This window comes from Lepus europaeus, chromosome 18, assembly GCF_033115175.1.
Source record: "Lepus europaeus isolate LE1 chromosome 18, mLepTim1.pri, whole genome shotgun sequence".
Lineage (NCBI taxonomy): Eukaryota > Metazoa > Chordata > Mammalia > Lagomorpha > Leporidae > Lepus > Lepus europaeus.
In genome coordinates, this window is record NC_084844.1 from 46,241,195 (window position 1) to 46,253,743 (window position 12,549).

At 56.3% G+C, this 12,549-nt stretch overlaps 1 protein-coding gene across 4 annotated transcripts in view; it reads left to right on the forward strand.

The window, feature by feature from the left end:
* RPH3AL (rabphilin 3A like (without C2 domains)) overlaps positions 1-12,549 on the forward strand; it is a 157,148-nt gene that overhangs the window by 39,217 nt on the left and 105,382 nt on the right. Inside the window, exon 1 of one of the 4 annotated variants that reach the window (XM_062215730.1) lies at positions 10,238-10,283. The exons of the other annotated variants lie outside the window; for them this stretch is intronic. The gene's annotated coding sequence lies outside the window, so the exon portion shown is untranslated. Of the gene's footprint in view, positions 1-10,237; positions 10,284-12,549 lie in introns of those variants that run through there. 4 annotated transcript variants of the gene reach the window in all.

The following is a 12,549-nucleotide window of genomic DNA, read 5'->3' on the forward strand; positions in this document are numbered from 1 at the left end:
TCTGTCTCTCAAATAAAAATAAATAAATTCTGAAGAAAAAAAATAGGAAGCCAGAGACACTGGTCCTCTTGCCCTGTGTGTCACCACTCGCTCTTGCAGAGACCCAGCTGGGCTCCTGTGGGAACTGCGTTGTTCTCTTCCAAGGGCAGCCTCCCTGGAGACCTGACTCCCTTGGCATTGAGCCCCACCTCCTAGAGGTTCCCGCTCCCCCCAGCACCACCCTCAAGGTGCAAGCTTCGCACAGGCGCCTTTGGGCGACCCAGACCACGGTGGGATGAGCTCAGCTCAAGCTCCAGCTTTCACACCCGCACAGGCAGCCCAGCACGTCCAGCTGAGCAAGGTTGTTCCCCGTTTTCCCCTTAACTTTGCGTCTAGGTCCCAGCGTTAAAACGATTTTCTCTGGGTCCCGCGTGGAACGTTAGCAGAGGACCCTGGCTCGATGTGGAAGGCGCACTGTCGGCGCGCCTGTTCTCTGGGCTTCAGGTTTGGAACCCGGCTTCACTGATCCTGCCCCTCCACAGGGGTGTCCTGGGAGCAGGTGCGGTGACCCCAGAGCTGGGCTCTGGTCCCCAGTCCTCCTTCCCTGCCAGGGAAGGGGCTGTTTGCTCAAGGAGGCTCCAGTCTAGATTATTCTACGAAGTAAAAAAAGAAGTGAATTCTCTCCTGGTTTCTTTTTTTAATGTCATCGAATCGCAAGGATTAGTGCCAGGAAACGACCCAGTTTCAACTGGTGTCTGAGTTGTCACCGTGCGCTCGTCCCTGTGAATGTCAGGCGCGGGGAGTGTTTGATCAAGGGGAAAGTGCCAGGGGTGAAATTCACCAGGAAAAGGTCAGCGATGGCTGAGAAATGCCTTCCAGCCCCAGACGGTACCCGCCGGGCTGTGTCTCCCAGCAGGCGGGCACTGCTCGCTCCTCCCCACCCCTGCGCCCTGAAGGCTGCTCTGCCCGCCACCTCTAGTCCTGCTGGGGGAGCTCCTTGTCTACAGACACCACTTGTCGGGGCCCAGTGACCCTGACCTGGACACGAAGTCCTTTGTCCTACTCTCTGGGTTTTTTTTTTTTTTTTAAAGATTATTTATTTATTTATTTGAAAGGCAGAGTTAGAGAGGCAGAGGCATAGAGAGAGAGAGAGAATGGCCTTCTATCCACTGGTTCACTCCCCAGATGGCTGCAGTGGCTGGAGCTGCACCAATCCGAAGCCAGGAGCCAGGAGCTTCTTCCGGGTCTCCCACACGGGTGCAGGGGCCCAAGGACTTGGGCCATCTTCTACTGCTTTCCCAGGCCATAGCAGAGAGCTGGATCAGAAATGGAGCGCCAGGAACTGAACTGGCACCAATATGGGATGCTGGCACTGCAGGCGGCAGCTTTACGTGCTACACCACAGCACCAACCCCAACATTATATATTTATTGTGAGCATTTTTATTAATTTAAAAATTTTTTTTAAATTCAAATAATTTAAAATAAATTAACTGGTTAACCCTGCCCCCCAGGGCTGGGCAGGCCAGCGCCAAGAGCTGAAAGCAGTCCAGGTGTACCACATAGGGTGGTAGAGGCCTGACGACCTGGGCCAGTCCTGCCCCCTCCATGGTGAGCATTAGTGGGAGGCTGGAACTGGGAGCAGAGCCAGGACTGCAACCCAGGCAGTGTGGCTTGAGAGGCGGGTGTCCCAGCAGCGTCTCAGCTGCTGTGGCAACGCCCCCTCCCCGCCCCCCAGGGGTGACACTTGTTAAATGTGGGGAGAAGCAGGCCCTCGAAGGGGCACCACAAACCCATCTTCAGGTCTCCGTGGCACGTGGTGGCTTGCCTTACCCTTGACCATTCTAGCAAAGGAGGCGCCCAGCGGAGTCAGGATCGCCTTTGCAGAATGCGCGTTTCCATATGGGTCGTGTTTGGGGTCAGGGCAGCCAGGGCTCCACCGTGGGCTGGCCCTGCATTGTGCGGACCTGAAGTCCAGAGCAGGGGCGCCGCGCGAGGGGCACAGGCTTGCGCCGTGGGGGTCCTTGTCTGGGAGGAGTTGTTGTCTGGCATTCTCAGGGGCGGGCTCTGCTTACAGATGTGCAGCAGGGGCTCTGGGCAGGCGCAGGGGGCAGGTGGGGAGGAGCAGGAAGGAGGTGCTGTTCCTGAAGTGTGTGTGTGCGCAGGTGTGTGAGAGCGCCAGGTAGGAAGGTTCTTGCACATCTCAAAGGTTGGAGGGTGGGGATCCAGCCACGCCTCCTGCAGGGGGCGCACGAGCAGGTGACACAGTCCTGTCAGACACGCGAGGCCTGAGTGGTCATTCCCAGGACAGGAGACCCTTACAGGTGTGGGGAATGAGCAGCCTCATAACTGCAAACGTCTGTATTAAAAAGAGGAGCAGGGCCAGTGCTGTGCCGTAGCCAGTGAAGCCGCCGCCTGCAACGCTGGTTCAAGTCCCAGCTGCTCCATTCCCAATCCAGCTCCCTGCCAATGCACCTGGGAAAGCAGCAGAGGATGGCCCATGTGCTTGGGCCCCGGCACCCACGTAGAAGACCCAGAAGAGGTTCCTGGTTCCTGGCTTCAGCCTGGCCAGTCTCAGTCTTTGCATCCATTTGGGGAGTGAATCAGTGGATGGAAGATCTCTTTCTTTCCCTCTCTAAGGCTCTGCCTTTGAAATAAATAAAAATAAATCTTAAAAAAAAAAAAAAAAAAAAAAGCCAGCGCCGCGGCTTACTAGGCTAATCCTCCGCCTTGCGGCGCCGGCACACCGGGTTCTAGTCCCAGTCGGGGCGCCGGATTCTGTCCCGGTTGCCCCTCTTCCAGTCCAGCTCTCTGCTGTGGCCCAGGAAGGCAGTGGAGGATGGCCCAAGTGCTTGAGCCCTGCGCCCGCATGGGAGACCAGGAGAAGTACCTGGCTCCTGGCTTCGGATTGGCGTAGCGTGCCAGCCATAGCGGCCATTTGGGGTGTGAACCAATGGAAGGAAGACCTTTCTCTCTGTCTCTCTCTCTCACTGTCCACTCTGCCTGTCAAAAAAAGAAGAGAAAAGAGAAGAAAAGAAAATGAGTGGGCGTTGTGATGCAGCTGGTTAAGCTGCCAGTCGGAATGCTTGAGTCCCTGTCAGATTGCCTGGTCTGGCCCCTGGCTGCTCTTCTGATTCTGATTCAGCTTCCTGCTAATGTGCCTGGGAGACAGTAGACTGTGATTCCAGTATTTAGGTTCCTGCCATCCACGTGGGAGTCCCGGATGGAGCTCCTGGCTCCAGGCTTCGACCTTGTCCAGCCCCAGTTGTTGCAGGCATTTGGGAAGTAAAGCAGTGGGTGGAAGATTCTGTCTCTGTCTCTGTCTCTCTCTGTCTCTCCATCTCTGGCTTTCAAATAAATAAATCTTAAAGACAAACAAAGCAGTTCAGTAATCTTCTCTCTCAGAAGCTAGAAAAAGGGAGCAGGATTTAGTACAAAGTTTAAGTCAGCTCTTGGGACAACCGCAGCCCATATAGGAGTTTGAGTCCCCGCTCCGGCTCTGATCCAGCCCCTGTTGGTGCATATCCTAGGAGGCAGCAGATGGTGGCTCAAGTAGTTGCATCCCTGCCACCTGTGGGAGAGCTGAATTGACCTTCCAGCTCCCATGCATGTGGGGAGTGAGCAGAGGGCGGGAGATAGATTTCTCTTGCTCCCCTTTAGAAAAAAAAAAAAAAAGAAACTAGAAAAAGAACTGCAAACTAAACCCCAAGCAAGCAGAAAGAAATAATGAAGATTAGAATAGAAAAAAAAAAGATGAAGTAGTAACAAAGGCCACACAGGTCCCTGTGCCATTGCCTTCATAAGAAGCGTCCAGAATATGCAAATCCTAAAGGCAGAAAGTAGAGCACTGCGGAGGGGGAGGAACGGACGTGACTGCTAATAGGCTCCTTTCCAGGCGATGAAAATGCGGTGGAACTGGCTACAGGGGATACCTTGAACCTCACCGCAGGACACGCTTTGTGGTCTGTGAGCTGCATCTCAATGACGGTGTTAAAAAGAAGTTATAAGCAAAATGAATTGGGTAAGAAGGTGAGGGGTTTCCCAAGCAGGAGGAGCCGTGCCCGTGGGACCCCGGGAGGAGAGAGCAGTGTGCAGGGGGAAGAATTGGGGTTCATCCTAAGGGTGTGGGATGGCGCCCTGGGATCCATGATGGTGCGGAGGGAGGGGACAGCATGGCGGTGAGGAGAGCCTGCATTTCCCAGCTTTGCTGTTCAAGGCCACTCTGCTAGGTGAGACCAGCCAGGACCCTCTGCCACCGACCTCTGCCCTCCCCCAACCCAGGGATTCTCACCAGGCTCTGAGAGTGGCGGGGATGGCACAGTGTGGGTGTGGCCCTGGGGAAGTGTGGGAGCCGGGCGTGTGACTGGGGACAGCAGGAAGTGGGAAGTGCCTGTGCAGACCGACAGGGGCATGAGCGAGGGTCAGCTGCCCGCGCAGCCCCGCTGTTTGCAGTCTTGGTTCATCTTTCAGTGGGTCCATGGGTCACCCACGCTGTGTCCCTTTCTGCAGGGGACACTGCACAGGAGACAGCCCAGAGCTCCTGGAGCCCCAGGCCCTTTCTGCTGGAGGAGATGATTGACCTTGGCTGGGCCTTGGCTCTTGCTGGGAGGAGCAAGGAATCCAGGTCCTTCAGTCAGCCACTGCCAGACAGGAGAGGCACAAGGACACTGCAGATGTGGCTTCCGAGGGTGGCCTGCCCTCTCAGTTCCTGCAGCAGCTGTGAGCCGGCCATGCAGTCTGGTGTCTTATTATTATTTATGGCTGTGTGCTGGACGTCTGGGGTGTGTGCCCAATGCTGATGGCCAGTGGCTGGTGCAGAGCTGGCACTGGTTGGCGTGGTCACAGTCCCGCCCATTTCCTGTCTGTTGCCAGCGGGTGCATCAGAGGCGTCAGGAGTTGGTGAAGGCTTGGGTTACCCGGGTTGGAGGAGGAGGGGTGTGTGTGGTTTTCTCCCCTCCACGGTCGCACAGCTGCTGAGAGCGGGGAGGAGACGCCTGGCTTCTGATCTCTGGTCCCATGCTCTCTTCTGCTCTCTTCTTTTCCATCCTGCTTTTCCTGCCTCTTACCCTTTTATCTGCTGATTGCCCCATAAAGCAATTGAGCATGGCGATGAGAGTGTGTTTTCTGTGTATCCTGCGTATATGAGAAATGCATGTGATGAGAATACAGGAGGTTCCACACAAGACCCAGCTCTGGACATCTTATGCTTATGTAAATATATATATATAATATATAGGAGTATTGGCAAATGTGTATGTGTATACAATGGGTACTTCAGAAAGTAAATGGAAAAATAGAATTAAAAGGGAAGTTTATTTTTGTGCAGTGTTTTTGGAAAGCTGTATGTAGTTTTTTTCATGATACACATTCTTCCAAAATTTGGAACACCCTCGTGTGTGTGTGTGTGTGTGCGCGCGCGAATGTGTATATACTTGTGTGTGTGTATAAGTAATTATGTGAATCCTATAAAATGAGGACTGGGAAACAATATGAATTAACTAGAAGGGCAAAGCCAAGGGGAGGCTTAGAATTCACGTTCAGGCCACAGAGTTGTGCACAGCGTGTGATGTTTGAACCAGACGCTGGCTCCGAGCCAGTGGGCGGACAGAAAGAAAAAACATTGGTGGCCTGGTTCCTGCGGTCCACTAGCAAGAGGACACCCGGTCCTGGCTGCTCGTGCAGGCAGCTGGGCCCGAAGGGGATTTCTTGCTGGGGAGGTCATTTGAGGGACCCTGAGCTGGCAGGGAAAATCCTTGGCTTAAGTGCCGCTGCCCTCTACTCCTGCTCCCATGGCGGACCTCACAAACCCATCACTACCCTTTCCCGCTGAGCCGCATCTACAGGGGTGACCCTGGGGCGTGTCCTGTGGGCCCTGGGGGCGTGCCAGCTGTAAAACTCTGGGTGCTGTCAGAGTGACCCATCGGGGTGCCAGGAGGTGGGGAGGTCACGTCTGGAGAGACGAAGGGTACGTGCCAAGGATTTCTGTTGGTCTGTGGTTTGCTCCACTAGCACTTAGCAAACACCTCTTAGGTGCCTGGAGAGAGTGCCCGGCGCATTCTGCTCACCCTCTCGTCCCAGTTCAATGTCACTTCCTCGGGACACTGTGCCCAGCTCTTCTGTCGGTGCTGGAGCTCACTTACCCTTTGTCAGAGCCCTGATCACGCCCGTCCTGACAGTCATTGCTGTTCGTTGCCAAGTGCTTTATTCCTCCTTTGAGATTGCGTTCCCAGATGGCAGGGGCGGTGTCAGTCCCAGTCCTCGCCGTAGCCCCCGTGCTGGCACGGCTACGGCATGGAGCAGGCGCTCAGTTAGTAGCTGTGGAGTGACTAGGAGGATGCAGAAGCTGTTGTGGACTTGGCCCAGCAGAAGATAAAGGTGGGGGTGGGGTGGGTGTTGAGGTGCAGCGGGTTAAGCCAGCGCTTGGGATACTCAAGCCCATATCAGAGCAATGGTTCCAGGCCTGGCAGCTCAGCTTTCTCTCCAGCTCCCTGCTGATGTGCCTGGGAGGCAGCAAGCAAGGGACGGCCCAAGTGCTCGGGCCCCTCCCACCCACGTGGGAGACCCAGAAGGAGTTCCTGGCTCCTGGCTTCCACCTGGCCCAGCCCTACCTGTTGTGGGCTTTTGGAGAGTGAACTTTTGGGTCGAAGATGTCTCTCCCTCTCTCTTTCTCTTTTCCTCCCTCCCTCTCTCTCTTTCTCCCACCCCCATCACTCTGCTTTTCAAAAAAGATGAAAAAAAGATATAGATAAGCGTGGTGTGTGGCAGTCGGTGCTCCCGGCTGCAGCCAGGGGCAGGTGGGCTGGTGCAGGAGGCAGAGGCACCGTCCAGAAAGCTGGGGTCAGGGCTGACTTCACGACAGAGCTCGTTTGCTGGGTCCTCCTGGAGGAAGGCGCCAAGGCAGTGAGGTGGCCCTTGGGGGGAAGACGCCGCGGTTCCCGGGGCTCCTGGAGCAGGAGGAAGGGGTGGCTCCAAGCCGCTGGGCAGTGGGGAGGCCACAGCAAATGTGTGAGAGGGGCCCCCGGCGGGTGAGCAGGTGCAGAGGAGCTGGGGGAGCCAGGTCGGCTGTGGTGGAGGCCGGGCTCGAGGAGAGAGCCCGGCTCCGCTCATGCTCCTGGGCTTGGTTTGTAACCTCCTGCCTGCCTCCCCCACAACTCCTGTCCCTGGGGGACCCCTGCCGCAGACCCTGGCCCCAGCCCAGCCCCAGCCCTGCCCACTACCCCACTGCTGGCCTGGCCAGGCCTCCAGCAGCACTCTCTGTGGCTCAGTCACTAAATGACACCAGTGCCAACACGTTTCTAATTTTAAAATATGTATGTATCACACTTGGAGCATTTTATCTTCTGTGCAGTTTTCTTTTTTTTTTTTTTAATTAGGTGGAGACACACACACACACACACACATAGAGAGAGAGAGAGAGAGAGAGAGAGAGAGAGAGAGAGGGGACTTCCATCTGCTGGTCCACTCCCCAAATGCCTACAGTGACCAGGACTGTGCCAGTTGGGAGGCTGGAACTCAGTCCAGGTTTCCCACCTGGGTGTCAGGGACTCAGTTACTTGAGCCCTCACTGCTGCCTCCCATGGTGTACATAGGCAGGAAGCTGGAATCAGGAGTGGGAGTTGAGAATTGGACCCACTCCAATACGAGACCCTGGTGTCTTAACTGTGGCCAAACGCTCATCCCAAGCCTGGCTTTTTTTTTTTTTTTTTTTTTTTTTTAGATTTATCTTCTTTATTTGAAAGGCTGAGTTATGGGGAGAGGGGAAAAGAGAGAGAGGTCTTCCATCTGCTGGATCACTCCCTAGGAGGCCACAACAGCAAGGGCTGGGCCAGACTGAAGCCAAGATCCAGGAGCTTCTTCCAGGTCTCCCACGTGGGTGCAGGGGCCCAAGCACTTGGCCATCTTCTGCTGCTTTTCCAGGAGCATTAGCAGGGAGCTGGATTGGAAGTGGAGCAGCCGGGACTCGAACTGTTGCCCATGTAGGATGTTGGTGTTGCAGATGGCGGCTTTACCTGCTACGCCACAGTGCCAGCTCCAGCATAGCTTCTTCTTCTTCTTAAAGATTTATTTATTTATTATTTGAAAGGCAGTTACAGAGAGGCAGAGAGAGAGAGAGATCTTCCATCCCCTGGTTCAGTCCACAAATGGCCGCAACAACCAGAGCTGAGCCGACCTGAAGCCAGGAGCCAGGAGCTTCTTCCAGGTCTCCCAGGCAGGTGCAGGGGCCCAAGGACTTGGGCCATCTACTGCTTTCCTAGGCATCAGCAGAGAGCTGGATCGGAAGTGGAGCAGCCAGGACTTGAACTGGTGCCCATATGGGATGCCGGCACTGCAGGCAGCGTCTTTACCCGCTACACCACAGCGCCGGGCCCTCAGCACAGCTTCTTTTAATGCTTCCGTTTTACAGTTAGAGATTTGCTTTGCTCGTTTCCTCCTCTCGAGCTTTTTAAAGCGTTGCAGTTGCTTAGCTAGGGACTTTTTTATTTTCTATTTATATTAATTATCGAAGCACTGTGCTTCATTATGAGTCATTCAGTTGATCTGTTTTTGCCTCCTCCTTTCAAGTCCTAGAGTGGATGTGTTAAGCAGTTGGCACCTGTTCTTACGTTTGGTGAGATTTCGGCCAGAGAGTGGGGAGATACAACCGCCGTGGGGTTCTGTCGCCCACAATTCCTGGGTCAGGGGTTGATGCTGGGTGGATGGCTGCTGACGCCTGCATGCTGCTCACCACGGATGGGAGCTGGGCTTCTCCTGTCAGCAGGGAGGCTGCCTTCCTGGGTGCTTTGTGAGGAGGTGGGTGACAGAGCCATGAACGCAGACCCCGGGAGAATCCGGGATGATCCGCGACAGCGTCGGGTGTCCCTGGGAGCGTGACCGGGCTGGTGGATGCTGAGGGAGCGGGTCTCATGTGGTGACAGGACGGGAGAGGCTGCTGCACCATCCAGGAGCCGTGCCCTCTGGACCACGTGGCTGCTGCATTGGCGCTGAAGTCAGCCTGGGAGTGGACACCGGGCACTTTCAGGGAAGGGGGCCGCCGCCCTGGCCCAGGCCTCTGGGGGGACGGGTGGGAACAGAAGCAGAAAGCTCATGTTGAGCTCCAGGGCACGTGTAGAGTCCGTCGGAACGGGAGGCTGGGCCGGGGCAGAGGTGTGTGTGCTATCCCTCCCGGTCGTGCCTGGGTGACTTCTCAGCTCTGGGCTTCAAGTGACAAGGACCCAACTCAAACTAGCCAAGCAAAGAGGGGCCTCATGGGCCTGACAGCTTTGCAGTCAAACCAGTAGTTGAGGCATGGCTGGATCCAGCCGTAGGCAGTGGCATCAGGACTGTTTTCCTCCCTGAGTGGCAACAGATAGCCCCGCCCCTTGCTCCAGCTGGCCGGCAGGGCCCCGCGTTTGCTGTTTGCTGTGCCACTGGGAGCAGGGATGCTCGCCCCAGGCTGCGAGTCTCAGGCGTGAACACTTTGGCCGCACCAACATGTCTGGTCCCAGGGCTTCACAGGGAGCCGGCCTTTGCTGTGAGAGTGGAGACGCCAACCCCGAGTCCCAGGCATTGTACAAGGTCGCCTCTGGTCCCTGAAGCTGCTGTGGGCATTGAGAGCCGCAACTGGGCCCGGGGAGATCCCCCCCCAGCTCAACTTGTCCCCATTGCTGTCTTCCACCAGTGGGAATAGAGCAGCCATGTGGGGCTCCTTGGAACCCTGTTTGAGATCTTCTGGCTGGGGAAGAGGCTGCCGGTGTCCTCGTCACCAAAACACCGTCTTCTGCCACTTACTCGCTGTGCGATGCAAGGGTCAGCCAGGGACACCTTCCCTCTGTGGGCGGGGCTCAGGCTGTAAGTGCTGTCCCTTTCCTGACCCTTGTCCCTCAAGGTCTGGTTGTGTGTGCCTGTTTACTTTTTCCCAAGGAGCCAGGCCCACACCAGGGGCGGAGGCTCGGGCATCGGGCACTTTGAGAGGTTGCTGTCCCGTGTGCCCCCCAATGCCTGCACTGAAGGTTTTGGACCCCAGACCCCAGGACGGGCCCTTTCTAACCAGGAAAGTAGGAATTCCTACAAGCATCCAGACAGGTAAGAAACCCGACGCCTCCCTCTGCAGAACACTCCCCACACTTGTTCCAGGGCTCGGCCAGGATGGCCTCAGCCAGGCCTCCGTCCCCGAGGAGAATCCAGGCCTTACTTTGGTTCCAGCTGGGCCTCCCCTGCAACGGCTCTGAGTGATCCACAGCTTCCTCTGGCGTCCTCAGGTTGCCCCTGACGACGGTGGAGGGAGGCTCAGCCAGCTGTGCTCCTGTCCTAGCCCCTCGGTTCCTGGTAGGTGTTTCTGGGCCCCACGGCTCTCTTCAGACCGGGCTTTCCTGGGAGTCTGCAGACTCTAGGGAGGGGCTGTGTCTGTGCTGGGCAGGGTCTGGTTCATCGGGGGCTGGATTATGAATCGCTGTTCAGGGCTGTCCCAGGGCCCTGCTGCCCTGAGTCGGAGGCGGCAGGAGCGGGGGAGGGCCGACACTGCACGCTCCGTGCCTTCTGCATCCATCCTTCGAAATGCCCGAGTGGGCACAGAGAGGTTTGGGTTTCATGGCCAAGGTGTGTGTGTGTGTGTGTGTGTTTAAAGACTGATTTATTTGAAAGAGTTACAGAGAAAGGAAGACAGAGAGAGAGGTCTTCCAGAGAAAGGGAGAGACAGAGAGAGAGGTCTTCCATCCTCTGGTTTACTCCCCAGATGGCTGCTACAGCCAGGATTGGGCCACACTGAAGCCAGGAGCCAGGAGCTTCATCCCGGTCTCCCACATGGGTGCAGGAGCCCAAGCACTTGGGCCATCTTCCATTGCTTTCCCAGGTGCATTAGCAGGGAGCCGGGTCAGAATTGGAGCAGCTGAGTCTGGACCCATATGGGATGCTGGCATTGCAGGCAGCCGCTTTCCTGGTGTGCCACAGTGCGGGTCCTAGGGGCTGTGTTTTTTTTTTTTTTTATAAATTTACTGCACTTTTATTTTATTTTATTTTTATTTTTGACAGGCAGAGTGGACAGTGAGAGAGAGACAGAGAGAAAGGTCTTCCTTTTGCCATTGGTTCACCCTCCAATGGCCGCCGCGGTAGTGCGCTGCGGCCGGCGCACCGCGCTGATCCGATGGCAGGAGCCAGGTGCTTCTCCTGGTCTCCCATGGGGTGCAGGGCCCAAGGACTTGAGCCATCCTCCACTGCACTCCCTGGCCACAGCAGAGAGCTGGCCTGGAAGAGGGGCAACCGGGACAGGATCGGTGCCCCGACCGGGACTAGAACCCGGTGTGCCGGCGCCGCAAGGCGGAGGATTAGCCTACTGAGCTGCGGCGCCGGCCCAAGGTGCTGTGTTTTGATGAAACATTAAGCAGCAGGTGGGTCTGGGGTCCCGGGAGGGTTCTGTGTGAGGGCTGTTTCCGTTGTTTGGCCTGCCATGTGTAGGATGGGTCATGGCTGCGGGATCTGTGTCCCCAGGTACCCGTATCTGGTGTCAACCAGGACAGGGCCGTGACAAGTCCCCTGACAACCGGGAGATGGGCTTGGAAAGCAGAAGCCAAATTAAGTTGCTGAGGCAGCATTTCTTAGAGTACGCGAGGCGCTGGCGTATTTTTAACTACACAGATGAGCGTTAGACGTTCTGCTGGTTAATTGCTTACTTTCTTGTGCATTAGAGCATAACTTTGTTTTATTCAATGACCTTTTATTCAGTGGCAAGGGATATGGCTCCCTGTGTATAGTGGAGAGAAAATTTCTTAAAGAAACAGATTTGAGTAAAAGAGTTCCTTTAAGGAGAACATTACTAAAGAACAGGACAGGAGCTGCAGGGTGGCAGGGGTGTGGGGCTGCCCGGGATCCGGGGACTGTGTTGGATGAGAAGAGCTCGTGGAAGTCAGGTGAGGTGGGGGAAGCACAGGACAGGGGGAGGCGGAGACGCGAGGGTGTGGGCAGACTGCAGGCCCAGATCTTGGTGTAGCCTATGCGGTTGCAGTGGCCAGGGAGCCTTTAGGGACTGGAGGGTGAGTGTGGACCACGTGGTAGAGGACCCTCGGTCTCGGGGTGCGTCCTGAGCTTCATGCCGGAGGCAGTGAGAGCGGTGAAGGCGCTGGAGGAGGAGAGTGGGTCTTGATTGTCCATGGAGAGTCTCTTCTGTTCGCCGTGGGTTCCAGGGCCACAGGCAGGATGACCAGTCAGGGGCCCAAGTCAACAGAGTAACAGACCAGACTAGGGGTGTGCTTTTGGCCTGGTAGTTAAGATGCCCACGTTTCAGGGCCGGCACTGTTACATAGCAGGTAAAGTCACAGCCTGCAGGGCCAGAGGCCGCATGGGGCCAGAGCTACCCAGCCAAGGACGCTGGAGCCAGGCAGGTACGAGGAGAGCCCAGTGTGCTTTCTCTGTGGACAGGCCAGAGGCTGCGCATAGAGGCCTGGAAAGGAAGGGCCCACCCCTCTGGGATGGGATGGGCATCGGCGACCTGTTCCTGCTGTCTCCTGGCCCTGCATGGGATGTGCTGGGGGCTGCAGGCAGCTCCTCTCTGCACCAGAGTTCCTGCAGGAGGAGGAAGTGGGCCATTTCCGGCCCTGAG